Raw genomic sequence first — 25,726 nt, forward strand, 5'->3', positions numbered from 1 at the left:
TAAGAGTAGAGATATTAAATTTACTGTCCTTTTGTTGTGTTCTCTGATTTGTTTTTCACTGCTGCATCCTCAGTACCAAGGACACAGTAGATGCTCAATAAGTATCTTTGAATAGATCACTGAACCAAAATTCCATAGTTAAAGGTGACTATAGACATGATCTTCAATTGCATTCCTCAGACTCTGAGCACAGCATGCGGTTTGCTCAGGGATCATCGAGGGTGTGCCCATGCATGTGGTCTTTGTAGGCAGCTGAATTCCTAAAAGTGTGATGGCCTTTGAGGTTCACCATTCTGATCTGCCTTGAAGGGAACATGCTGCACCTGCAGACTCAACTGACGACCTCCAGCTGCTGCCCCTTCTGATCACCTGTAGCTTTAACGCTGAGGCTGTGCTCCATAGCCTACTCCCAGTCATAACTGAGCACAGCGAGCGGAGGTCCCACAGCATGGCAGGTCTGCCCAAGGCAGAACTCCTCAAAGGGGAAACTTTGCCGTGGGGCATCCCCACAGCCTGGCCAAGCTTTTCTGAACCTCACTATAGACCCAGGCTCTTTCTACCTAATCCTCCTTCTTTCCCTCTCCTATCAAAGGTATTAGACATGCATTGAGGTCTAAGAGCTCTCTCTGCCTTCTCTTTCCTCTTCCCACTCCCTTTTAGTCTTCACAGTGACTTCTACCGATGAATCTCTTTTATAACGAAGTTTGTCTTGATATCTGTGTGCATCTTGGAGGACCCACACTGACATATAAGGCAGAAGGTTTTCTTCTCTGGAGACAGAGGGGACCAGGATGAACAGGATGGTCCCTTCATCTGAAGGAAGAGCAGTCATGAATTAACTGGGTATACTCAGGGTGTAGACTTCCTGGAGTGGGAAACCTGCGGCATACCTCTTACACGTTTTGTACCTCGACTTTAGCAGAGCTGAGACATCCTGATAAACAACCAAGTTTCAGGGCTATGATTTTCTTACGTATTCAGTCTGTGTTCTAACTTGGGAAGGTGGTTCAGACCTAAGAACTTTAAAGTCAATTATCATTCTACTTTATGGCAGTAAGCTATATTACCTGAAAACTCTCATGGACTGACATCCTTCACACTTTTTAAGATTGTTGGAGACAGGTCAAGTTTTCTGGTCTTTTCTAAACCTCACCATCCTTTTGTTGAAATCATCATATTTGTGAGTTATCCATAAATCACAGTAACATCTAAATTTCATGAGCCTTGCGCAGTGATACATTCATTCAGTGCTGTGGTTACATTAGGACCACACACTACCTCTGATACTTTCAATTCAAATTTCCCATTTCTGAACACAACCTCTGATACCTCCAGCTTGCATCATAACATCATTATGTCACTGAACCTGTTTTTATCTTTTTATTACTTCTTGCCAGGCACTCTTCTATATTCATTCTATGTATCCATTCCCTACTATCCTCACTTCCCACTATATCCAGCCTATATGCTATGATGGATCTTTTTTATATTTTTGATTCTTTATTTCCTTGAAACATATTGTAAACAACCAACTGAGTAATGAAGTAACACAATGTCAGTAGATAGAGCTAAAAATATAGGATTGGTTGGGGGGCGGTTTCTTATTACATGAGACCCAGCATAATAAGCATTCAGTGGGTTGTAATAGTCACAAGCATAGGTCTCGTCCTTTATAAAAATAAATGATTATTTGTTGTTGTTCACTACCCAAAGCAATATTATTTTGTTGCATGTATATTTATATGTTGCATTGACACTTATCTTTATTGAAAGGCTATTATAAATTGGACTGCATCAAAATTTAGAGTCTAGTGAAAAGTCACGTGGAAAAAAGTCTTCAAGTTGTTTCTAAGTTGTAATTTGCTTAAATATTTTTAGCAGGTCTTTCAATTCTTGATTTTCTATCTGCCCTGTTATAATATGCCAGCTTTAGTTTTAAATTTTAACTCAGTATAGATTGAATTAGTTAAAATAAACCGCTGAAAAGCTCAGCTTTTTTTTTTTTTTTTGAATCATTCTTTCTTTCACACATTTTGTTAAAGTCCCAAAAGTTGTTTTGACATTTTTATAGTTTTATTTCTCTCTGGTGCATTACCGGAGCCACAAGGATTGAAAAACCGTGAGTAAAGATCTCTCTTGTACTATTTCTTATATGACAAAGATAAAAACATTATCCAAGATAATTCAATTTTAATTTATATACATTTCTAAACTAGTTCAGAAAACATGAGAAAACCATAGAAAATGTGTGGTTACTAAAACTACTCATCTTAACTTCTTTAAGGTTATTTCATCACATATAGATGCACATCATTGCTGGAGTTATTAATAAAAATCAGTTTCCTAAAGTCAAGATAACTTAACAATGGAATGATTTTAGGTACATAAAATATCCAGAATTCATGAGCTATGGAAACCAGACCTTTCTGCTCTGCCTTTTCTGACTAATTCACAACAAATAGAGTATCTATTGCTCTGGCTCCTTATGTCCCCTGCTCAGTCTCAAATAGCTAGCCTGGGAATTAGAAGACTATGTATTTTATATCAATGTCAGAAAATTCTATTTCTTTGGTCTACAAATTATAAAGTTAGTCCAATAACTTCTATAAAGGTTATTTGGTAACACTAATAGATACATGAAAACTTTTTTATTTTCTTCATAAAGAATCCATACATGGCAGAAAAAACTAGTAACAGTTTTAGAAATAAGAAGAAAATAACAATTTTAATATTTATTTTGGTAACTTAGTGATTTTTTTTTGCAAATCTTCCTTTAGTAGAGGAAATATATCCTTATTAAGTAAAATAAAGCTGGGGCTCATAGTCAAAGGCAAAACACCTTACATGAAGAAGGTTACATACACTTAAAAGATCACTTAAAAGAAACACTTAAAAGACCAAGTCTTGTTCCAAGTTGTTTAGCCAAGAAACATGTGGAACCCAGAGTCTAATTTATAAATTAATTCATATTATCCTTTGACTCTCATGCCTAAAATCACCCATTTTTAAAGAGGAAAAAGTATTCATTCTGTTCCATTTTCTTCACTATTTGATAGATAACTAAAATAATGTATTAAAAATAGATATTAAGTAAAATCTGTCATAGAAATGTAGTTATTACATACACAAAAAAATAAAAGAAAAATAAATAAGTTCTGTTATCCCAAATAACTGCCTGAGTGGGACGATGGGCTGTGAATGTTTTGAGGCCAAAAGAACACACAAACATTCTTTTTCCACTTCTACTGCATTTTTATATTTCAAATGCACAGAGTGAATCCCTGCTCAGAGAATCACCAGTCCAGAGTACACAAAACCCAGATGTACTTACCACATAGACCTACTCCTGACTCTCGACATGTTATTGTAATCACAAAATAAATAAACTAAAAGTCTCTCTATTGCAAAAGCCTGACAGAGTCATGTCCGAAGAGCCTAAAAAATGGTCACTGGATTTAAGAAAAGTGGTAGATCATATGGTGTTTGGCTAATCTAAGTAACAATTTGTGTGTGTGTGTGTGTGTGTGTGTGTGTGTGCGTGCATGTGAGAAATGCTCAGAAGCAGCAATTATAAAAGCAAAAGTTTTAAAATGCAATTATGGGCACATGCATTTCTAGAGTAATTATGTCTTCTATTTATATGAAAATCTAAACTTATATGAGCCAGGTTAACAATATGTTTAGTAAATTTTCAAAAATTTTGTAGAGAAAAATACGTGGGAAAATTCTTGTACTTTCTATTTTGTAAGTTTAGCATGGTATATTTAAACTTTTGCTTCACCATTTTGTCACCTAAAAAAAGAGACAATTATGCATTAATTTTATCTAGTACAAATTAGTTTATAAATATGTGTGGGAGCATATACATATACATATGTATAAATAGCCACATCACACTTGCTATGAATTACCTTTTCCCTGTTTCATAAAAATTATTCTCTCATACTTTATAAAATCCAGCTGGAAAGTCAGTCTGAGATTTCAGTGACCAGGTAATCTCAACCGAGTATCACCCGGAGACAGTGAGTAACTTTGTGCCAAAAATAGCACTTGATCTCCTGCATCTGCGTCCATCAACTTTGTCCCTGGCTATTATTAACCCATTTATGCCAGAGGTTGCCATTTTTTGAACTTTTACATGAGTGAAAAAATCAGACTTTGGTGATAACCTTGAGCAGCAGGATATAAAAACTCTCACATGCTTAGCGCTCCAATTATGGAACCCTAGGCATAAGTGGGTCAATTCTTCCTAAACTTTACCTTATCACTTATTTTCTTTCCACTAAATGTGAACCTAAGTTGGTAAATGAGTAAGTTGCCATGTTTAGTGGTAGATACAGACTTTGGGTTGTTAACTAGGTGTATGGGGAGCTGGTTTTAATCAAGGAAGGGGACTGGTATTTCATAAATATGACTGGTATTAATTTAAGCTAAAGGCTGGTAAATAAGACTAGTAGGTGCTATGTAAATATTTGCTATATGCCATGTACTGTCATAAGTGTCCTGCCTGTATCAACTAATTTAATACCTCAACTATGAGGTAGATAATATTACCGCCATCTGAAGATGAGGAAATAGAAGAACAGAGAGAGTAGGTAAGTAAGTTGAGCAAGGACACGCAGCAAATAAATAGTGGATCTTGAAATTAAACACAAGCAGACCAACTCTAGAATCCATGCTCTTAACTACACTACACTGTCTCTCAAAATGAAACATCCATGGAAGTTTTCAGCATAAAAGCTGTCAGAGAAAGTTCTCGGTGGATTTACGGCTCAAAAATATTATAGCAAATTAAATTTTTGACACCCCTCACCATCCAATCTCCAATTCCTAGGCACCACCTCGGTCTTCTTGACATTCGGGATGCCTCTGGACCCAAATAGGGACCAATTCAGATACAAACAGGCTGTACCCTCCTTTACCGAAGAAGCACCTGTAGCCCTAAGTGAATCCACGTGTTTCCTGTGATTATGGAATTCAATTCCAGGTTTTGTCTCCTATTTATTTTTCTATAATCCAACTCAATTTTAAAAGGTAAAATGGGACTGTAATAGAGGCAAATACTCAAATGCACAACTAGCTTGTTTTCACTGTATTTAAAGACTTAAGACGTTGCAAATTATCATTAGCTTTTCCTTTTAAAGTTCTGGAGGAAAACAATACAAACTTTGGGGAAAATACATGAAATTTACATTGAGCAAAGTTCTCTACTCCTATGATTTACCTAGCTATTTTATTTAAAAATATTTTAGGACAATTGTAATATTTTGAAATTTACATGTTTATTATGTGTAATAGGTTAAAAGTAGTGTTTTCAGTAATTAATCAATTAGTTTTGGTTTTTATTTGGAAAGCCATTTTGCCTAGTTCTATGTTATACATTTTTGAGTATCACAAATAAAGTCAAACTATCTCTTCCTATATATTATCTGAATCAATACCATATTGACATGTCATGACAAACATGAGACATCGTGAGACACTGTTTCTACAAAAAAAAAAAAAAAGATTTTTAAATTAGCTGGGCGTGGTGAGTGCACCTTGTGCTTCCACCTACATGAGTGGCTGAGGTGGGAGGATTGCTGGAGATAGAGGCTGCACAGTGAGCCATGTTCATGCCACTGCACTCCATCCTGGGTGACAGAGTGAGATGCTGTCTCAAAACAAACAAAATAGGCCTAACCCAGCCTTTAAGATCTTTACCATATAATGGAGAAATAGGATAAAGTGAATATTTTGGAGTTCGAACAATAGTAGAAATCAGCCATAATTCACTTATTAAGTTTGCTATGGAGAAAGTGCAAAAGCTCGTAACTAATGACCAGATGATGGAGAAGGAAAAATTCTGGCTCAGGTTGCTTATTTCAGACATCTGGGAGGAACAATCCCCACCTTAGAGCTCTTCCTGGGATTTAATATGGCCCCTGTGGCAAATGCATTACAATTCACCTTCTCCCTCCACACCCTGCTTCCTAATTCCTCACAGGAATTGTTCCCCAGATCACTTTCCAAAAAACATCCTGCATGCATTTCTCAGTCTGTTTCCCAGGGAATCTGAACTATGACAAAGGTATTCCCATATAAAATAATAAACAAATAATGAAATAAAATATTTGGTTTTCCTGTTTGTTTCTTCACATACATTCCATGAAGTATTTGAAGCAGTTAGGAAATGTTGGATAAACAACTATGTCAATGACATTTATTTTAAGATTTGGAAACTGTTAGAGAGACTCAGATCAGAAATCTTTAATCACTGTCCCCTCCCTGCCCCAATGTGTGCATGCACACACATACACACAACCCTCTGTATGGCAGCCAGAAGTCAACCCAGTTAAAAAATCTAAAAGACAAAATTAGGTCAAAGATATAATTTTCTTTCTGACTTGGGCTTCAACTTTCATTGCAACTATTAGCTTTGAACAGTTGATGATTTAAGAGGAAATTGAGCTGCAAAAAATATTTGAATGTGTGGAAATCATTATCCAAATACATTCCAATCCATTTCATAAAATGACAAGCTTAAAATTATAGCTGTACATGGGAATGCTATGAATTATTATGTGATACGATTATATTGTTGTTACTAACTTTGATATTGTCATTCTCTGTTTCACTTCTTAATTACTTTACAACCGAGTTCATTTACGTGACTAAAGCTTGTGGGTAGGTGGGCAAGATTCTTTCTCTAAAATTAATTGTGACTATCAATTTCAAAAAGTATGATTATTCTTTAAAAATCTGTAGGTCCAAATCCCTGGATTTTTAAGCAACTTTTAAAAAAATTTTTATTTTATTTTAAGTTCCGGGATAGATGTGCAGGACGTACAGGTTTGTTACATAGGTAAACGTGCCATGGTGGTTTGCTGCACTTAACCCATCCCCTACATATTAAGCTCCACATGCATTAGCTATTTACCCTGATGCTTTCCCTTCCACAAGAACCCCTCTCCCAACTGGCCCCAGCATGTGCTGTTCCCCTCTCCACATCCACGTGTTCTCATTATTCAGCTCCCACTTATAAGTGAGAACACGCAGTGCTTGGTTTTCTGTTCCTGTGTTAGTTTGCTGAGGATAATGGTTTCCAGTTCCATCCATGTCCCTGCAAAGGACATGATCTCATTTTTTATGGCTGCATAGTATTCCATGGTGTACATATACCACATTTTCTTTATGCAGTCTATCATAGATGAACATTTAGGTTGATTCCATGTCTTTCCTATTGTGAATAATCTTGCAATGAACGTATGTGTGAATGTATCTTTATAACAGAATGATTTCTATTCCTTTGAGTAAATACCCAGTAATGGGATTGCTGGATCAAATGGTAATTGTGGTTCTAGGTCTTTGAGGAATTGCCACACTGTCTTCCACAATGGTTGAACTAATTTACATTCCCACCAAGTGTGTAAAAGCATTCCTATTTCTCCACAGCCTAGTCAGCATCCATTGTTTCTTGACTTTTTAATAATCATCATTCTGACTAGTATGAGATGGTATTTCATTGTGGTTTTGATTTGCATTTCTCCAATGATCAGTGATGTTGAGCTCTTTTTCATGTTTGTTGGTCACATGTATGTCTTCTTTGAGAAGGGTCTGTTCATAGCATTCACCCACTTTTTAATGGGGCTGTTTGTTTTTTTCTTGTACATTTGTTTAAGTTCCTTGTAGATTCTGGATATTAGACCTTCGTCAGATGGATAGATTGCAAAAATTTTCTCCCATTCTATAGGTTGCCTGTTCACTCTGATGATAGTTTCTTTTGCTGTGCAGAAGATCTTTAGTTTAATTAGATCTCATTTGTCAATTTTGGCTTTTGTTGCAATTGCTTTTGGTGTTTTAGTCATGAAGTCTTTGCCCATGCCTATGTCCTGAATGATATTGCCTAGATTTTACATTTAAGTATTTTAGGTTTTAGGTTTTACATTTAAGTGTTTAATCCATCTTGAGTTAATTTTTGTATAAGGTGTAGGGAAGGGGTCCATTTTCAATTTTCTGGATATGGCTAGCCAGTTTTCCCTGCACAATTTATTAAATAGGGAATCCTTTCCCCACTGCTTGTTTTTGCCAGGTTTATCAAAGATCATGTGCTTGTAGGTGTGTGGTCTTATTTCTAAGATCTCTATTCTGTTCCATTGGTTTATGTGTCTGTTTTTGTACCAATACCATGCTATTTTGGTTACTCTAGCCTTGTGATAAAGTTTGAAGTCAGGTAGCATGATGCCTCCAGCTTTGTTCTTTTTGTTTAGAATCGTCTTGGCTTTCCAAGCTCCTTTTTGGTTCCATATGAATTTTAACATAGTTTTTTTCTAACTCTATGAAGAATGTCAATGATAGTTTAATGGGAATAGCTTTGAATCTATAAATTATTGTGGGCAGTATGGCCATTTTCACAATGTTGATTCTTCCTATCCATAAGCATGAAATGTTTTTCCATTTGTTTGTTATCTCTCTTATTTCCATGAGCAGTGGTTCATAGTTCTCCGTGAAGAGGTCCTTCACTTCCCCTGTTACCTGTATTCCTAGGTATTTTATTCTCTTTGTAGCAATTGTGAATGGAAATTCATTCATGATTTGGCTCTCTGCTTGTCTATTTTAATATATAGGAATGCTGTGATTTTTGCATATGGATTTTGTATTCTGAGACTTTGCTGAGGTTGTTTATCGGCTTAAGAAGTTTTTGGGCTGAGATAATGGGGTTTTCTAGATATAGGATCTTGTCATCTGCAAACAGAGACAGTTTGACTTCCTCAGTTCCTATTTGAATACACTTTATTTCTTTCTCTTCCCTGATTGTCCTGGCCAGAACTTCCAATAGTATGTTGAATAGGAGTGGTGAAAGAGGGCATCCTTGTCTTGTGCCAATCTTCAGGGGGAATTAAGCAAAATTTTTTCTAGCCTCCTCTTTTTACTTTTTCATGAAATTTCTAGGAAATGTTCGTATAAAAAGTAAGATAATGTATTTAATTACACTCCAGCTAAAAATAAAGGGGAAGCTTTAAGAGATGTTAAGATCACCTTTACTATGGAAATCTAAATCTACTGTTGAAAATTGCTCACCATGCCATCAGTTGGATTGTTGCCAAGTTGGTTCAGTTGAATAATTTAGAGAACTTTAAACAATGTCTCATACTTCACTGTTTTAATAGTAAAAATAAGATCAAATATACTATACTGTAAATGATTTCTCAAAATTTAGCAATTTTGTTGCTTGGGAGTAAAAAACAAAAACAAGGAAAATAATAACAACAATAACAATAATAATAAGCAAAACCCTGATCTTAATTGAATTTTACCAGACCAGCACTAAGTGACAAAATATCAACAATATCAAAACATACATTACTGATGTTGTATGTATTTGCCCATAAACATTTACTAAGTATCTGCTGTCTGCCAGATATTTTAATAGGCAATGAGAGACAAAAAGTCTAATAAGACGATTTCTAGCTTCTGATAAATGATACCATAGAAATTTACAGTATAACATGTGTCACCACATAGCAATGTTGGTGGGGGGCGAGTACACGGGGTTCACAGATGAGAGACTAACACAGCTTAGGAGAGCTGAAAAGCAGATTTGAGTAGGATGAGTAAGACTTTGTCAGATGAAGTGAGAGGGTAGGAATTTCAGCCTATAACGAAGTGTTCAAAAAGGCAGACTTTCGAAAGTGTGTCAGAGAATACAGGGCAAGGAAGAGGCATGGATAGATATTTTGGAGTAAACTTATACAAGGCTTGATGTGCCTTACTAAGAGACTTAGAGATTATGCTGCAGACAACAAGGTGACTCATAAAAGCTTAAATGAGCTAGGGGTGTTTAGTGACTCCTGAGTCTAGGTGAGAAAGTCAAAAGATGAAAAATAGACAACATTTTATAGGGTCTGCATAGTAAGGAGACAGAAAGAAATTTTTAAAAGGAAGGAAGAAGGAAAGAAGAGAAAGAAGGAAAGAAGGATGATCCTAGGACTATGCAGTCATTAATAAAATTGTGAAATAGAGAAAGATACTTCTGTATATAATATAAATCCATCACATGTATCATGTGTAAAATAAAATATAGATCACAAACAGTAATAAATGCCTGACATGTACATAGTTTTTTTTTTGGTTTTGCTTTGTTTCTTTTTTGCCCCCACTCCACTGGGATATATAGCTCTTTACAGTTCACAATACGTGTTTATGTTTATAACCTTATTTAATAATTAAAGTCATCACAAAGAAAGGCAGTATCTCCATGTAGGTCTAAAAGTTAGACAGCTCATGTGGAGCAACCTAAAAACTAAAAACGCTGGATTCTCAACCCAGCTCTTAGCCCCCAATGCCAGTGTCCTTGCAATTAAAGCAACAATTTATGCACAGAGTGAATGTATTCCAGCAAATTTGGCATGTGCATAAGTTCAGATTTAGTTTATACATTCAAATATCAAGCAACCTGAGCACCAAAACTTAGGTAAAGGAAGGAGCAAAACCAGACATGAGTACTTCAGTAAACATAGCAAACAATTCAGAGGTCTGCATGTTGTTAGTTAGGATTCACCTTCTTTGTGGGAATAAAATTGATTCTTCTATCTTTTTACTTCTCCCTAATCCGCACTTGTCTACACCACGCTTCTTTAGTCCAAACTGATAAAACTTTTGTCCACAAGCACTGCCTCAAAAACAGGACATGCTAAACACACACAAACACACATATACACAAGAGAAAGAGAGCTAAAAGAGTCTCATAGGTTAACTTGACCACCATTTGTTTGATATAATTTAAAAAATGAAGTCCAGAGAGCCTAATGGCTTGACAAATGTGGCTCCTTAATTGGTGAGAGCTGAGTCTGAACCCCAGGCTCACTAACCTTCCATCCATAGAGGTTTCCACAGCCTCCAGCCAAGAATCATAGGACATATTCTGCCAAGAAGAAAACTGAAAGAGAGACTCCCAGCAATGCCCACCTGGGACTCGAAAGGGGGAGGAAGCCAGCCTACTGCAATGTTTCCCAGACTTAGATTTCGTGGAGCAACAACATTTCAAATAAATACATAAGTTCCATCATTGGGCTGCCAATATTTTAATTTTGCCAAGAAAAGACATTTTAAACAAACAAAGGCAAAAGAAATATAAATGACTTTCACCACAATTTCACCCAAAAACAGACACTGCCATATCAAAGTTTAGGATATTCTTACTATGGAATGAAGTCTGCTCTATGAAAAATTCACCTTATTGTGGCCTTTTTTTTCTATCTAGCTGAGGATTAATGCATGCTTTCTCCTGCATCAGCACTGGGCTGAAGGCCAAGATTTAGAAACTGCCGTAATATGGGAATAAGCCCTAAACTAAGTATTAGAGGACCAGGCTTTAGTCACTCGCTATCACTCAAAGACTGTGCGACATGGGCTCAACTCTGAATCTCACACTAGCTAATTTAGATTTCCAATCAGCTCTAGAATTCTAGCATTCTAGGAAGAGTTAAATATCTAAATCAGACCAACCCTACAGATGCCACCTGAGAACCCAGGGATTTCAGAAAGCCTGTTTCCCAGGTCTTGTCCTTTCAAGCCTCAGGGGAAAATTTGGGCAAGTGGGAAATAATAGCTGCTCAACCTGGCATGACACACTTCACGTAAGTCCAGTAGTAGCTTTAAAATCACAGTACAGGAGATAAAAAGTCAGGCTGATCAGAACTGTTGATATTTAAATTCTCAATTGCCCCGTGCCTTTTTGTCCTATGGTAACTATGATTTCTGACAACATATTGCTCCTGTCTTTGTAGGAAAAAACGGCCACAGAAGAAGGAAAGAGGAGAGAATGAGGAGCAGACACTAAGGTGTAGTGAAAGGAGGAAAATGAAGGCTAAGTCTAATGATGTGAATCCTATTTGCAAGTAAGCCATGTCAGACACTGCTCTTTACAAAGAGTCTCCAATCTCAGAGTCTCTGCTGGTACATTCAACCCCTTATGTGTCCATAACTAAAAAATATAAGTAGCGGGGGATGGAATAGAACTTTGCAATGCATCAACAGAGGAATGCTATTTCATCCTTCTTGTCCAGGGTCCTGCAGAGGGAAGACTGAAAACCTGCACATTCAGTTAAATCTTAATGAGGCCTTTAAAAGTTACTTTGGATCAAATACAGAGTGAAAGTGCAGAGATGAAACCACAGGAAACCTAGAAACAACAAGGTGGAAGCAGATTTAACCAAGAATTTCCTTCCCTCAGTCTCTTTTAGTCACATCCATAATATAATTACAGCTTAGCATTTGCATTTAATTATATAGTGTTGAGAAACACTCTGAATTTTATAGCAAAGCTGAACCAAAAAGCTTTATTGCCAATAGGATTTGTAGTTCCAATGTGGGGAAGGAATTGCAGAACAGGCAAATACAAATCTTGGCTAAATAGAACAGAATGAAGATGTTTATGGTCATGCCAAGCATGGACATATTTGCACAAATATGGTACAAATAAACAAATGTTACAAATTTGCTTAGGCAAATAGAAAACTCTCAGTAAGTGTTAGGTGTTATCATCATCGTATTTGCAAAAAATGATTCAAGAATTTGTTGGGGTTTTTTTTAACTTCCATGCCAATAAAATAAAATCTACAGAAGAGTTAGTGTAAGGCCTTCAAGCTACCTTTTTAAGGAAAACCCACAGCATTCAGTTGAGCCATATACACCTTCTTTGGTGTTATTCCACTTCCTTTTTTTCCATCCTAAACTCCAGAGGTGTTAAAAAGAGGGTAAGGTCTTTCCTTGGGGTGGATTTTGTGGTACCAACCACAGGAATTTCGCATGACTTTAGTGCCTAAGTAATTGCTATCATGAAAATTCCTGATTTTTCAAAAATAAATGATGCATAAAATGCACATAAAAGTTCAGTTAATAAGTCCCAACGCGTTCAAGAACATATCATAGCGCAGCCAATGGAACTAGTTTTTTATTCAGTGGAGACCTCTTAAATGCATTGCCTCAGTGCACAGTAAATCTATTCTTTTAGCAGGTTTATTCCTTTATCTGGTAGTCAATTAAATGGCCTTTCATGAAATGTAGCAATGACATACATTTGTGGAGGGAGGTATATTCTTATAACTTGTCTGATTATCTTCAGGCTTTAGCATGTATTATTTATGAGTATTATTTCTTGAGCATGTTTATGCCTTCATCAAGTAATCATGAATACATTTTAAGTATAAATATGAGTCGATAGCAACTGGAAACCACCATGGTTTTAACCAGGTTCATTCTTGCACAAATATCTCATTCAATTTTGAAGAAATTGTATTTTGAGAATAAAATTTATTTTGTCATTTTCCCTCCTCACTTTCCAAATTGTAATACCTCTACTACAAAGAAAAGCAATCATCGTTGTTGCATGCATTCAACTAAATATTTCTAGCTATAGAAATGCCATCAGCTTATTTCAGACATCTAAGATGAACCGAGAGAAAGCTTTTAAAATGCAACAGCATCTATGATAATTCCTCAACATAAGAGGAACTTTGCAGAATAAATGTCAGAAAAATGTATTGACACACTTTTGTGGGTGATAGAATGTAATCAGATTTTTAATGTTTGGCTGTTAGATTTTTGTTGTTGCTTGTTTTTGTTAAAATTTTCATCTGACCAATGAATCACTTTTTCTGTTGTAAAAATGGTTAAAAACTGAAAGTTATTATTATTTTATTTTCAAAGATGGAATCTTTAAATTTTTAAAACTTTATTTTATGCATGAAACAATTGAAATATTAGATGAATCAAGAATTATAATTTTGTCTCTAATCTTATTATTAAACCAACATTTTAGGCAACCATCCTGTGTTTAATTGAATATTTTTTGAATCATCATTATTTTGGAAATAATTAAAATAACAACATGGTTGGCTGGTATTATTTCCTATACTCTATAACCTTTAAAGGTATGAATTAGCTGGTCTTGAATTAAGGAATATTATGATCCAGTAATGGTATGACATTCTTTTTTATGACTATAGCTCGGGTTATAATGTGACAAGGAAAAAAATGTAATGTTTCCAAAATGACAGTTTCTTAGATTTGTGTTGCCTGAGGTAGTTCAGCTGCACAATAAACTATAATTTGATCGATGGAAAATTGAAGTGGTCCATCTAATCTGCCAGTCTAGCCTACCTCGGCTTAGTTTTGCATGTATGATGATGTATCACACTTTTAGAGATAATGTTGTTTGTGTTAGACAGGAGATTTTTTCTCCCACATAAAAAAGAAGGACTTTATTGCACAAAAATGATCAAAATATTATGCCATAGATTAACATGGAATCAAATTCGTTGGAGTATAAGTTTGTAAGTTCAAATGTAGAAGACTAAATGATATAGATAATGCCTCAGAATACAGTTATTGGTTGATAAATTAGCCATGTACTGACGGTAGAATTATTAAGTCTGGGGAAAGGTGATATCTGCACCTAGAAAAGCAAACAGACTATAGCTATTCCACCTTTTTCTTTAAATAACTGCTGCCTTAATCAAGAGAAATTTTATGTACCAATTATATTAAGACTCTTAAGCTCTAGAGTAAAAAATGTATTTTTTTGTATTATAATTTAAGTTCTGGTTTACATGTACAGAATGTGCAGTTTTGTTACATAGGTATACACATGCCATGGTGGTTTGCTGCACACATCAACCCATCATCTACATTAGATATTCCTCCTGTTATCTCTCCCCTATTCCCCCACCCCCCACAGGCCCCAGTGTGTGATGTTCCCCTCCCTGTCTCCATGTGTTCTTACTGTTCAACTCCCACTTATGAGTGAGAACATGTGCTGTTTGGTATTCTGATCTTGTGACAATTTGCTGAGAATGATGGTTTCCAGCTTCATCCATGTCCCTGTAAAGGACATGAACTCATCCTTTTTTATGGCTGCATAGTATTTCATGGTATATATGTGCCACATTTTCTTAATCCAGTCTATCATTGATGGACATTTGGGTTGGTCCAAGTCTTTGCTATTGTGAAGCGCCGCAATAAGCATACGTGTGTGTGTGTCTTTATAGTAGAATGATTTATAATCTTTTGGGTATATGCCCAGTAATGGGATTGCTAGGTCAAATGGTATTTCTAGTTCTAGATCCTTGAGGAATCGCCACACTGTCTTCCACAATGGTTGAACTAATTTACACTCCCAACAGTGTAAAAGCATTCCTAATTTTCCACAACCCCTCCAGCATCTTTTGTTGCCTTACTTTTTAATGATCAGCATTCTAACTGGTGTGAGATGGTATCTCATTGCAGTTTTGATTTGCATTTCTCTAATGACAAGTGATGATGAGCATTTTTTCATAAGTCTGTTGGCTGCATAAATGTCTTCTTTTGAGAAGTGTCTGTTCATATCCTTTGCCCATTTTTTGATGGGGTGTTTGATTTTTTCCTGTAAATTTGTTGAAGTTCTTTGTAGATTCTGGATAGTAGCCCTTTGTCAGATGGATAGATTGCAAAAATTTTCTCTTATTCTGTAGGTTGCCTGTTCACTCTGATGATAGTTTCTTTTGCTGTGCAGAAGCTCTTTAGTTTAATTAGACCCCATTTGTCAATTTTGGCTTTTATTGCCATTGCTTTTGGTATTTTAGGCATGAAGTCTTTGCCCATGCCTATGTCCTGAATGGTATTGCCCAGGTTTTCTTCTAGGATTTTTATGGTCCTAGACCTTACGTGTAAGTCTTTGATCCATCTTGAGTTGATTTTTGTATCAGGTATAAGGAAGGGGTCCAGTTTCAGTTTTCTGCATATGGCTAGCCAGTTTTCCCAACACCATTTATTAAATAGGGAATCTTTTCCCTATTGCTTGTGAGTGTCAGGTTTGTCAAAGATCAGATGGTTGTAGATCTGTAGTGTTATTTCTTAGGGCTCCGTTCTCTTCCATTGGTCTATATATCTGTTTTGGTACCAGTACCATGCTGTTTTGATTACTGTAGCCTGGTAGTAAAGTTTGAAGTCAGGTAGCATGATGCCTCCAGCTTTGTTCTTCTTACCCAGGATTGTCTTGGCTATATGGGCTCTTTTTTGGTTCCATATGAAGTTTAAAATAGTTTTTTCCAATTCTGTGAAGAAAGTCAGTGGTAGCTTGATGGGGATAGCATTGAATCTATAAATTACTTTGGGCATTATGGCCATTTTCATGATATTGATTCTTCCTATCCGTGAGCATGGAATGTTTTTCTATTTGTTTGTGTCCTCTCTTACCTCCTTGAGCAGTGGTTTGTAGTTTTCCTTGAAGAGGCCCTTCACATCTCTTGTAAGTTGTATTTCTAGGTATTTTATTCTCTTAGTAGCAATTGTGAATGTGAGATCACTCATGATTTGGCTCTCTGTTTGTCTGTTATTGGTATATAGGAATGCTTGTCATTTTTGCACATTGATTTTGTATCCTGAGACTTTGCTGAAGTTGTTTGTCAGTTTAAGGAGATTTTGGGCCGCAATGATGGGGTTTTCTAAACATGCAATAATGTAATCTGCAAACAGAGACAATTTGACTTCCTCTCTTCCTATTTGAATACCCTTTATTGCTTTCTCTCGCCTGATTGCTCTTGCCAGAGCTTCCAATACTATGTTGAATAGGAGTGGTAAGAAAGGGTATCCTTGTCTTGTGCCTGTTTTCAAAGGGAATGCTTCCAGTTTTTGCCCATTCAGTATGATATTGGCTGTGAGTTTGTCATAAATAGCTCTTATTATGTTGAGATATGTTCCTTTGATATCTGGTTTATTTAGAGTTTTTATAATGAAAGGCTGTTGAATTTTGTTGAAGGCCTTCTCTGCATCTGTTGAGATAATCATGTGGTTTTTTTCATTGGTTCTCTTTATGTGATGGATTACGTTTATTGATTTGTGTATGTTGAACCAGCCTTGCATCCCAGGGATGAAACTGACTTGATTGTAGTGGATAACCTTTTTGATGTGCTGCTGGATTCGGTTTGCCAGTATTTTATTGAGGATTTTCACATTGATGTTCATCAGGGATATTGGCCTAAAATTCTCTTTTTTTATTGTGTCTCTGCCAGACTTTGCTATCAGGATGATGCTGGCCTCATAAAATGAGTTAGGGAGGATTCCCTCTTTTTATATTGATCAGAATAGTTTCAGAGGGAACAGTACCAGCCTCTCTTTGTACCTCTGGTAGAATTTGGCTGTGAATCTGTCTGGTCCTCGACTTTTTTTGGTTGTTAGGCTATTAATTATTGCCTCAATTTCAGAACCTGTTATTGGCCTATTCAGAAATTCAACTTCTTCCTGGTTTAGTCTTAGGAGGATGTATGTGTCCAGGAATTTATCCACTTCCTCTAGATTTTCTAGTTTATTTGCATGGAATTGTTTATAGCATTCTCTATGGTAGTTTGTATTTCTGTGGGATCAGTGGTGATAGCTCCTTTATCTTTTTTTATTGTGTCTATTTGTTTCTTCTCTCTTTTCTTCTTTATTAGTCTTGCTATACAAGACTAATACAAAATAAAGTGTTTATTTTGTTGATCTTTTCAAAAACCAGCTCCTGGCTTCATTGATTTTTTGAAGGGCTTTTTTGTGTCTCTATCTCCTTCAGTTCTGCTCTGATCTTAGTTATTTCTTATCTTCTGCTAGCTTTTGAATTTGTTTGCTCTTGTTTCTCTAGTTCTTTTAATTGTGATGTTAAGGTGTCAATTTTAGATCTCTCCTGCTTTGTCTTGTGGGCCTTTAGTGCTATAAATTTCCCTCTACACACTGCTTTAAATGTGTCCCAGAGATTCTGGTATGTTGTGTCTTTGTTCATTGGTTTCAAAGAACTTCTTTATTTCTGCCTTCATTTCGTTATGTACCCAGTAGTCATTTAGGAGCAGGTTGTTCAGTTTCCATGTAGTTGTGTGGTTTTGAGTGAGATTCTTAATCCTGAGTTCTAATTTGATTGCACTGTGGTCTGAGAGACAGTTTGTTGTGATTTCTGTTCTTTTACATTTGCTGAGTAGTGTTTTACTTCCAATTACGTGGTCAATTTTAGAATAAGTGTGATGTGGTGCTGAGAAGAATGTATATTCTGTTGATTTGGGGTGGAGAGTTCTGTAGATGTCTGTTAAGTCTGCTTGTTGCAGAGCTGAGTTCAGGTCCTGGATATCCTTGTTAACCTTCTGTCTTTTTGATCTGTCTAATATTGACAGTGGGGTGTTAAAGTCTCCCATTATTATTGTGTGGGAGTCTAAGTCTCTTTGTACGTCTCTAAGGACTTGCTTTATGAATCTGGGTGCTCCTGTATTGGATGCATATATATTTAGGATAGTTAGCTCTTCTTGTTGAATTGATCCCTTTACCATTATGTAATGGCCTTCTTTGCCTCTTTTGATCTTTGTTGGTTTAAAGTCTGTTTTGTTAGAGACTAGGATTGCAACCCCTGCTTTTTTTTTTTTTTTTTTTTTTTTTTTTTTTTTTTTTTTTTTTTTTTTTTTTTTTTTTTTTTTTTGCTTTTCATTTGTTTGGTAGATCTTTCTCCATCTCTTTGTTTTGAGCCTATGTGTGTCTTTGCATGTGAGATGGGTCTCCTGAATATAGCACACTGATGGGTCTTGAATCTTTATCCAATTTGCCAGTCTGTGTCTTTAATTGGGGCATTTAGCCCATTTACATTTAAGGTTAATATTGTTACGTGTAAATTTGATCCTGTCATTATGATGTTAGCTGATCATTTTGCCCGTTAATTGATGCAGTTTCTTCATAGCATTGATGGTCTTTACCATTTGGCATGTTTTTCCAGTGGCTGGTACTGGTTGTTCCTTTCTATGTTTAGCACTTCCTTCAGGAGCTCCTGTAAGGCAGGCCTGATGGTGATGAAATCTCTCAGCATTTGCCTGTCTCTAAAGGATTTTATTTCTCCTTCACTTATAAAGCTTACTTAGGCTGCATATGAAATTCTGGGTCGAAAATTCTTTTCTTTAAGAATGTTGAATATTGGCCCCCACTCTCTTCTGATGTGTAGGGTTTCTGCAGAGAAATTCACTGTTAGTCTGATGGGCTTCCCTTTGTAGGTAACCCAACCTTTCTCTCTGGCTGCCCTTAACATTTTTTCCTTCATTTCAACCTTGGTGAATCTGACACTTATGTGTCTTGGGGTTGCTCTTCTTGAGGAGTATCTTTGTGGTGTTCTCTGTATTTCCTGAATTTGAATGTTGGCCTGCCTTGCTAAGTTGGGAAAGTTCTCCTGGATAATATCCTGAAGAGTGTTTTCTAACTTGGTTCCATTTTCCCCGTCATTTTCAGGTACACCAATCAAATGTAGATTTGGTCTTTTCACACAGTCCCATATTCCTTGGAGGTTTTGTTCATTTCTTTTCACTCTTTTTTTATGTAACCTTGTCTTCTGGCTTTATTTCATTAATTTTATCTTCAATCACCGGTATCCTTTCTTCCACTTGATAGAATCGGCCACTGAAGCTTGTCTATGCTTCATGAAGTTCTCGTACTGTGGTTTTCAACTCCATCAGGTCATTTAAGCTCTTCTGTACACTGCTTCTTCTAGTTATCCATTCGTCTAACCTTTTTTCAAGGTTTTTAGCTTCCATGCGGTGGGTTAGAACATGCTGTTTTAGCTCAGAGAAGTTTGTTATTACCAACCTGCTGAAACCTACTTCCGTCAACTCATCAAACTCATTCTCCATCTAGTTTTGCTCCCTTGCTGGTAAGGAGTTGTGTTCCTTTGGAGAAGAGGCGTTCTGGTTTTTGGAATTTTCGGCCTTTCTGCTCTGGTTTCTCCCCATCTTTGTGGTTTTATCTACCTTTCATCTTTGCTGTTGGTGACCTACAGATGGGGTTTTGTTGTGGATATCTTTTTTTGTTGATGTTGATGCTATTCCTTTCTGTTTGTTAGTTTTCCTTCTAACAGACAGACCTCTCAGCTGCAGGTCTGGTGGAATTTGCTGGAGGTCCTCTCCAGACTCTGTTTGCCTGAGTGTCACCACTGGAGGCTACAGAACAGCAAATATTGCTGCCTGATCCTTCCTCTGGGAGCTTTGTCCCAAAGGGGCACCCGCCTGTATGAGATGACTGTCAGCCCCGACTGGGAGGTGTCTCCCAGTCAGGCTACACGGGGGTCAGGGACCCACTTGAGGGCACAGTCTGTCCATTATTGAAGCTCGAACGTCATGCTGGGAGAACCACTACTCTCTTCACAGCTAACAGGCAAGGATGTTTAAGTCTGGAGAAGCTGTCTGCTGCCTTTTATTCAGATATGCCCTGCCCCCAGAGGTGGAATCTAGAGAGGCAGTAGGCCTTGCTGAGCTGCTGTGAGCTCTGCCCAATTCGAGCTTCCCTGACGCTTTGCTTACACTGTAAGCATAGAACTGCCTACTCAAGTCTCAGCAATGGTGGTTGCCCCTGCCCCTGTCAAGCTCCAGCATCCCAGGTCAATCTCAGACTGCTGTGCTAGCAGCGAGCAAGGCTCTGTGGGTATAGAACCCACCGGGCCAGGTACAGGAGGGGATCTCCTCATCTGCCGGTAGTGAAAACCGCGGGAAAAATGCAGTATTTGGGCAGGAGTGTACCATTCCTCCAGGTACAGTCACTCATGCTTCCCTTGGCTAGGAAAGGGAAATTCTCCGACCCCTTGCACTTCCCAGGTGAGGTGACACCCCGCCCTGCTTTGGCTTGCCCTCCGTGGGCTGCACCCACTGTTCAACCAGTCCCAATGAGATGAACCATGTACTTCAATTGGAAATGCAGAAATCACCCATCTTCTGCATCGATATAGCTGGGAGCTATAGACTGGAGCTGTTCCTATTCGGTCATCTTAGAAGCGCCTCCTAAAAAACGTATTTGAAAAATAATAAAAGGGCAGTAAACATCACTAAACACCTTAACTACATGCAAATTCAAATAACAAATTGGTAAACAAAGAACATAAGGCTATGTATAATTAACTGCTGAATATTGATGATTTTTCATATTTAACCATGGCAAATTGAAATTAACATTCGTTGGTTAATTTCTGAGCATAATTTTGAACAAGATAGTTTTAATTCACTTCTACTACTAAGAGACAGTCAAAACAACTTTGTGAATTTTATATACAATTTAAATAATAATATAAGAAAGTGTATCCAATTATTTCTGTCTTTAAATTGCTATAAAAATTGAATTTATAGAGAGGTTTTATAGTTACTTAAAATTTAATATTCCAGATAGTAATATATCTTTAATCAGACAAGTGATATATTTTAAAATAAAAATTACTGTATTGGAAATTTTGTATGACAATTTCTTGTCTATTCAAGAATGAGCAATGGTTATTAGAAAGGAAACTACCAAAAAATTTGGGAATTCAAGATCATTTCTGGACTATACAATTTATCCAAAATAACCATGGAAACATTTTTTCACTTATCAATTAAAAAATATTTTAAATATTTATTAACATTTAAAAAGTCACCGTCACCAGTTTATTGTGAAATGAATGCTCATTTAACATGGGTGGAAGGGCAGGCTATTATGACCTTTCTGGAAAGCAATTTGAAAATGTAAACATCATTACTTGAGTACTTACAATGTTTCAGGAATTGTGCTGTCCATGTGTTTGCTCGAGCATAAACTTTATATCAAGAGCCATAAAAATATTCATAACCTCTGACTCATTAATTCCAATCTTTTTTTATTATTATATTTTAAGTTTTAGGGTACTTGTGCACAACATGCAGGTTAGTTACATATGTATACATGTGCCACGTTGGTGTGCTGCACCCATCAACTCGTCATTTAACGTTAGGCATATTTCCTAATGCTATCCCTCCCCCGTCCCCCCACCCCACAACAGTCCCCAGTGTGTGATATTCCCCTTCCTGTGTCCATGTGTTCTCATTGTTCAATTCCTACCTATGAGCGAGAACATGAGATTCCCTTTCCTAGTCAAAGAAAGGGGTGGCAGATGGCACCTGGAAAATTCCAATCTTTAAAATAGATCTCAAGAAAATTAATGTAACATGAGAGAGATATATATGTATATTGATTGCAACACTACTAACAAAGGAAAAATTGAGGATAACTATCGTTTTCAATAATTATTTAATTATGCTATATTCTTTTGATCACATATTATGATTATTCAGTCATTGAAAATTATTTTATGTAAAATATTTTATAACATGCAAATTGTTTATAGTATGTTAGGTTAGAAAAAACAAGAAACAAAATTGTACTCATTACATATATTAATAGCAAAGTATGCAAAGTTAGCATAGCAAAATATTCTGAGGAAACAGTTGGTGGAAACATAGTTTTACTCTTCTTTTACTTTTCTATATTCCCATATTTTTTTGATCAGCATACATTACTTTCATGATTGAATACTTTCATAATTGGAAAAAGTCACGAGCCCTACTTCTTTGATTCTATCCATACTTGCTTACCTTGGCATGCAAGGTCCCTTAGAAGTGAGAGAAACAGCATGAACTACAAGGTCAAATAAGCCTGGCTTGCAATGCCAGCTCCACTGATTTCTAGCTATCTGGCCCTGAACAGGTTATATAAACTCTCTGGGATTCAATTGCCTCATATATAAAATAAATTCATCACTAACCCCATATAAAAGATTCAAAGATTAGAGACTGATCAACATTAACTTTAAAGAGGAAGAAGGTCCTAGGAAGGGGTTCAACAAGAAGATAATGTTTAATGAGTCCTGGAGGAAGAAATGGCTGTATATATCTGACTTTTGCAGGATGAGTTGGCTGCATATATATATATATATATATATATATATATACACACACACACACACACACACACACGTATATGTATATATATACACATATATACATGTATATGTACACAGATATATGTATATACATGTATATATATAAGTATATATGTGTGTACATATATATGTGTGTGTGTGTGTGTGTGTGTGTGTATATATATATATATATATCTCCAAGCAGAAGGTACAGAATGAAAAGGGATAAGAGGAAAGAGACAGAATGATGTAGTCTGGAACTTGCTCTTCCTAGCCTCTTAGTATTGCAGAGCAGTAGTTGCAAAAGAGGTACCCACTTGGCTGAATGTAAGTCTTGATGTTATAATATTAATGAGATATTCTAATTTAGAGATGTCCTTAAATTTGTGGATTTTCCCCAAGTTTAGTGATCACTGCCTTTAGACATCAATTTTCAATTATTTTAGTTCCTAAATTAATTTGCTTGTCTTATTCTGGAAAACTGTTTAGTTTTCCCTCTCATGGGATTAATAAAACATAATTGAATTATGGAAATTGAGAGACAAGAGACATCATATTATCACCAAGACTACCATCACCTTCAATGGGCAAGAGAAAGGAGACTCATATTTAGAATTTGCCACAATGTTTGATGTCTCCATAACCATATGCAACATGGAGGATTGTTTGTTTGCTCCTATAACTACCCAACTAATACACCTCTCCTTGGAATTTAAACTAATAACCTAAGTAATATGCCATTTTAGAAAATTTAGCATTTATTGTTTTTCATCAGTTTTTGCTTCTGCCATCAAAAAATCATTCTGGAATTCATGAGAGCTTGCTGATCTCCTTTTCTAGTTATTTACTCGTGTATAGATTCATGTTTTGCATGATATTTTGCTCAATTTGTTATGGTTACTTATAATCTTTTATATTTATTTATACTTTATTTGCATTATTCCAAAAATTCATCCTAAAAGCTTCATTTATTTTATATCTATTACTTAGATTTGGAAATTGAGGTCCCTACTAAGCAGGTCTCACTTGATTTAGCAGTAAAATTTAAAAATAATATTTTTATGGTATAAGAATAATATACCATGCATACAGTTAAAACAATATTGAAATGTTTACACATATTGAGATCCATATATTTTATTCACATGATGACTGCTGTTTCTATGGTAGACTTCCGTAGTTTAAGTCAAGGGTCTGTAGATTATAGCTTGCCAAATCAACCCACTGCTTCTTTTTGTAAATAAAGTTTTATCGGGACATAGTCATGCTCCTTTTTTTTTTTTTTTGCTTTATCTATGCCTGCTTTCTTGTTACAATCTCAGAGTTGAGTAGTTGCAACAGAAACGAAGTGGCCCACAAAGCCAAAAATATTTATGGTCTGCCCCTTTCAGAAAAAATGTGTCAACTTATAGCCTAAGTAGTCAATACTGTTTTACTACATGTTAATTGGTATGGTATGAAAGTTATTTTTGGAGGCATTAATTTCAACTTCGGTAATATATTTCATTATCAAAATACTAAGTGTATTTGCCTGTTCTCGCATTGCTATAAATACCCGAGTCTGGGTAATTTATAAAGAAAAGAGCTTGAATTCGCTCATGTTTCTGCAGGCTGTACAGGAAGCGTGATGCTGGCATCTGCTTGTCTTCTGGGGAGGCCTCAGGAAACTTACAACTATGGCAGAGAGCAAAGAGGGAGTAGATGCTTCACATGGCCTAAGCAGGAGCAAGAGAGAGCAAAAAGGGAGATGCTACACACTTTTAATCAAACAGATCTCATGAGAACGCACTCATTCTCATGAGGACAGTACCAAGGAGGATGGTGCTAAACCATTCATGAGAAATCCACCCCCATGATCCACTCACCTCCCACCAGGACCCACCTCCAACACTGGTGATTACAATTTGATGTAAGATTTGGTGAGAATACAGATCCAAACCATATCACTAAATAATCATGAAGACGATTACCTCTTATAGAGTCAGAGTCATTGCGATTGGGAATTGAAAGTACCCTATGTACTCAATTAAAAAGAAATGTTTGGGCAAACCAATAGTTAAAAAATTTCTATAGCAGAACACCACTTACGAAAAACCCAGCTCATCTAAAAACCTAATGTTTTATATATATAGATGTGTGTGTGTGTATGTATAAACACGTATATACATATATAATATAAAACATACCTATTTAGAGAAAGGCTAAGACAGAGAGAGATAAAGAGACAGAGAGAGCTCTTATGAAAATATGGGGAAGAAGGTCCATAACTCTACCTCCCCAGCTTCCTCCCATCCCCTGGGACAAGTTTTGATATACAGCAGTAAAACTCAGGGCTCTTGAGACTATAACATGTCACTCACTATTACAGAGTTTCCATACAAGAGTTTACCATCAATTTAGTCTTAGCAATACTTGTCATGCTTCAACCAGACACAGTTTATTTAAACTGATTGTCATTCTGTACAATACCACTACCTTTACTTCCTTCACCAGTCAATCTGTCCCTACCTATATATCTCCAGTCTGCCAAAATAATCATTTAGTAATAAGACATGTTTTCAATCTCCCTTTTTCAATAACTTCTAACTACTTCTACCAGAATTCACCCAAAACCGTGTGCCCAAACCTTCATGTTTCTGCTATGCCTCTTTGCTACTACAGAAATAAACAGCATAAAAATCTGTTACTTACAACTATGAAAATTAGTGACCAATAATTTATTGACCAAAGCATTAAACACTAAAGTTTCAAAAAATTTTAAGATTTTTGCAGATTGTTATCTGTGACAAATTCTTAGACATAGTTAACAAATCTGCATTCTTTTATCCTATAGTCATATTTTTAAAATAAAAAGCTTATCGACAATTTTCCAGAAAACTATGGGCTGGCGTACTGGTTTTAAAATTGTTTTTTATAATTTCCTTCAGTGACTACACCCTGAGGACACCAAACTGGATGTTGTGAATAGATAAAGCCGTGGTGGAGGAGAAAGCAGAGTTGTAAGGCATATCTCTC

The 25,726-nt window shown here is 36.2% G+C and overlaps 1 long non-coding RNA gene across 1 annotated transcript in view; it reads left to right on the forward strand.

Moving 5' to 3' along the window:
- The window catches only part of LOC116813333 (uncharacterized), a 115,637-nt gene that overhangs the window by 13,726 nt on the left and 76,185 nt on the right, over positions 1 to 25,726 (forward strand). The window contains exon 2 of the long non-coding RNA XR_004370947.2: positions 11,769 to 11,879. This is a non-coding gene — a long non-coding RNA (uncharacterized LOC116813333). The remainder of the gene's footprint in view (positions 1 to 11,768; positions 11,880 to 25,726) is intronic.

Source organism: Hylobates moloch, unplaced genomic scaffold, assembly GCF_009828535.3.
Source record: "Hylobates moloch isolate HMO894 unplaced genomic scaffold, HMol_V3 SCAFFOLD_9, whole genome shotgun sequence".
In the NCBI taxonomy this organism is placed as follows: Eukaryota; Metazoa; Chordata; class Mammalia; order Primates; family Hylobatidae; genus Hylobates; species Hylobates moloch.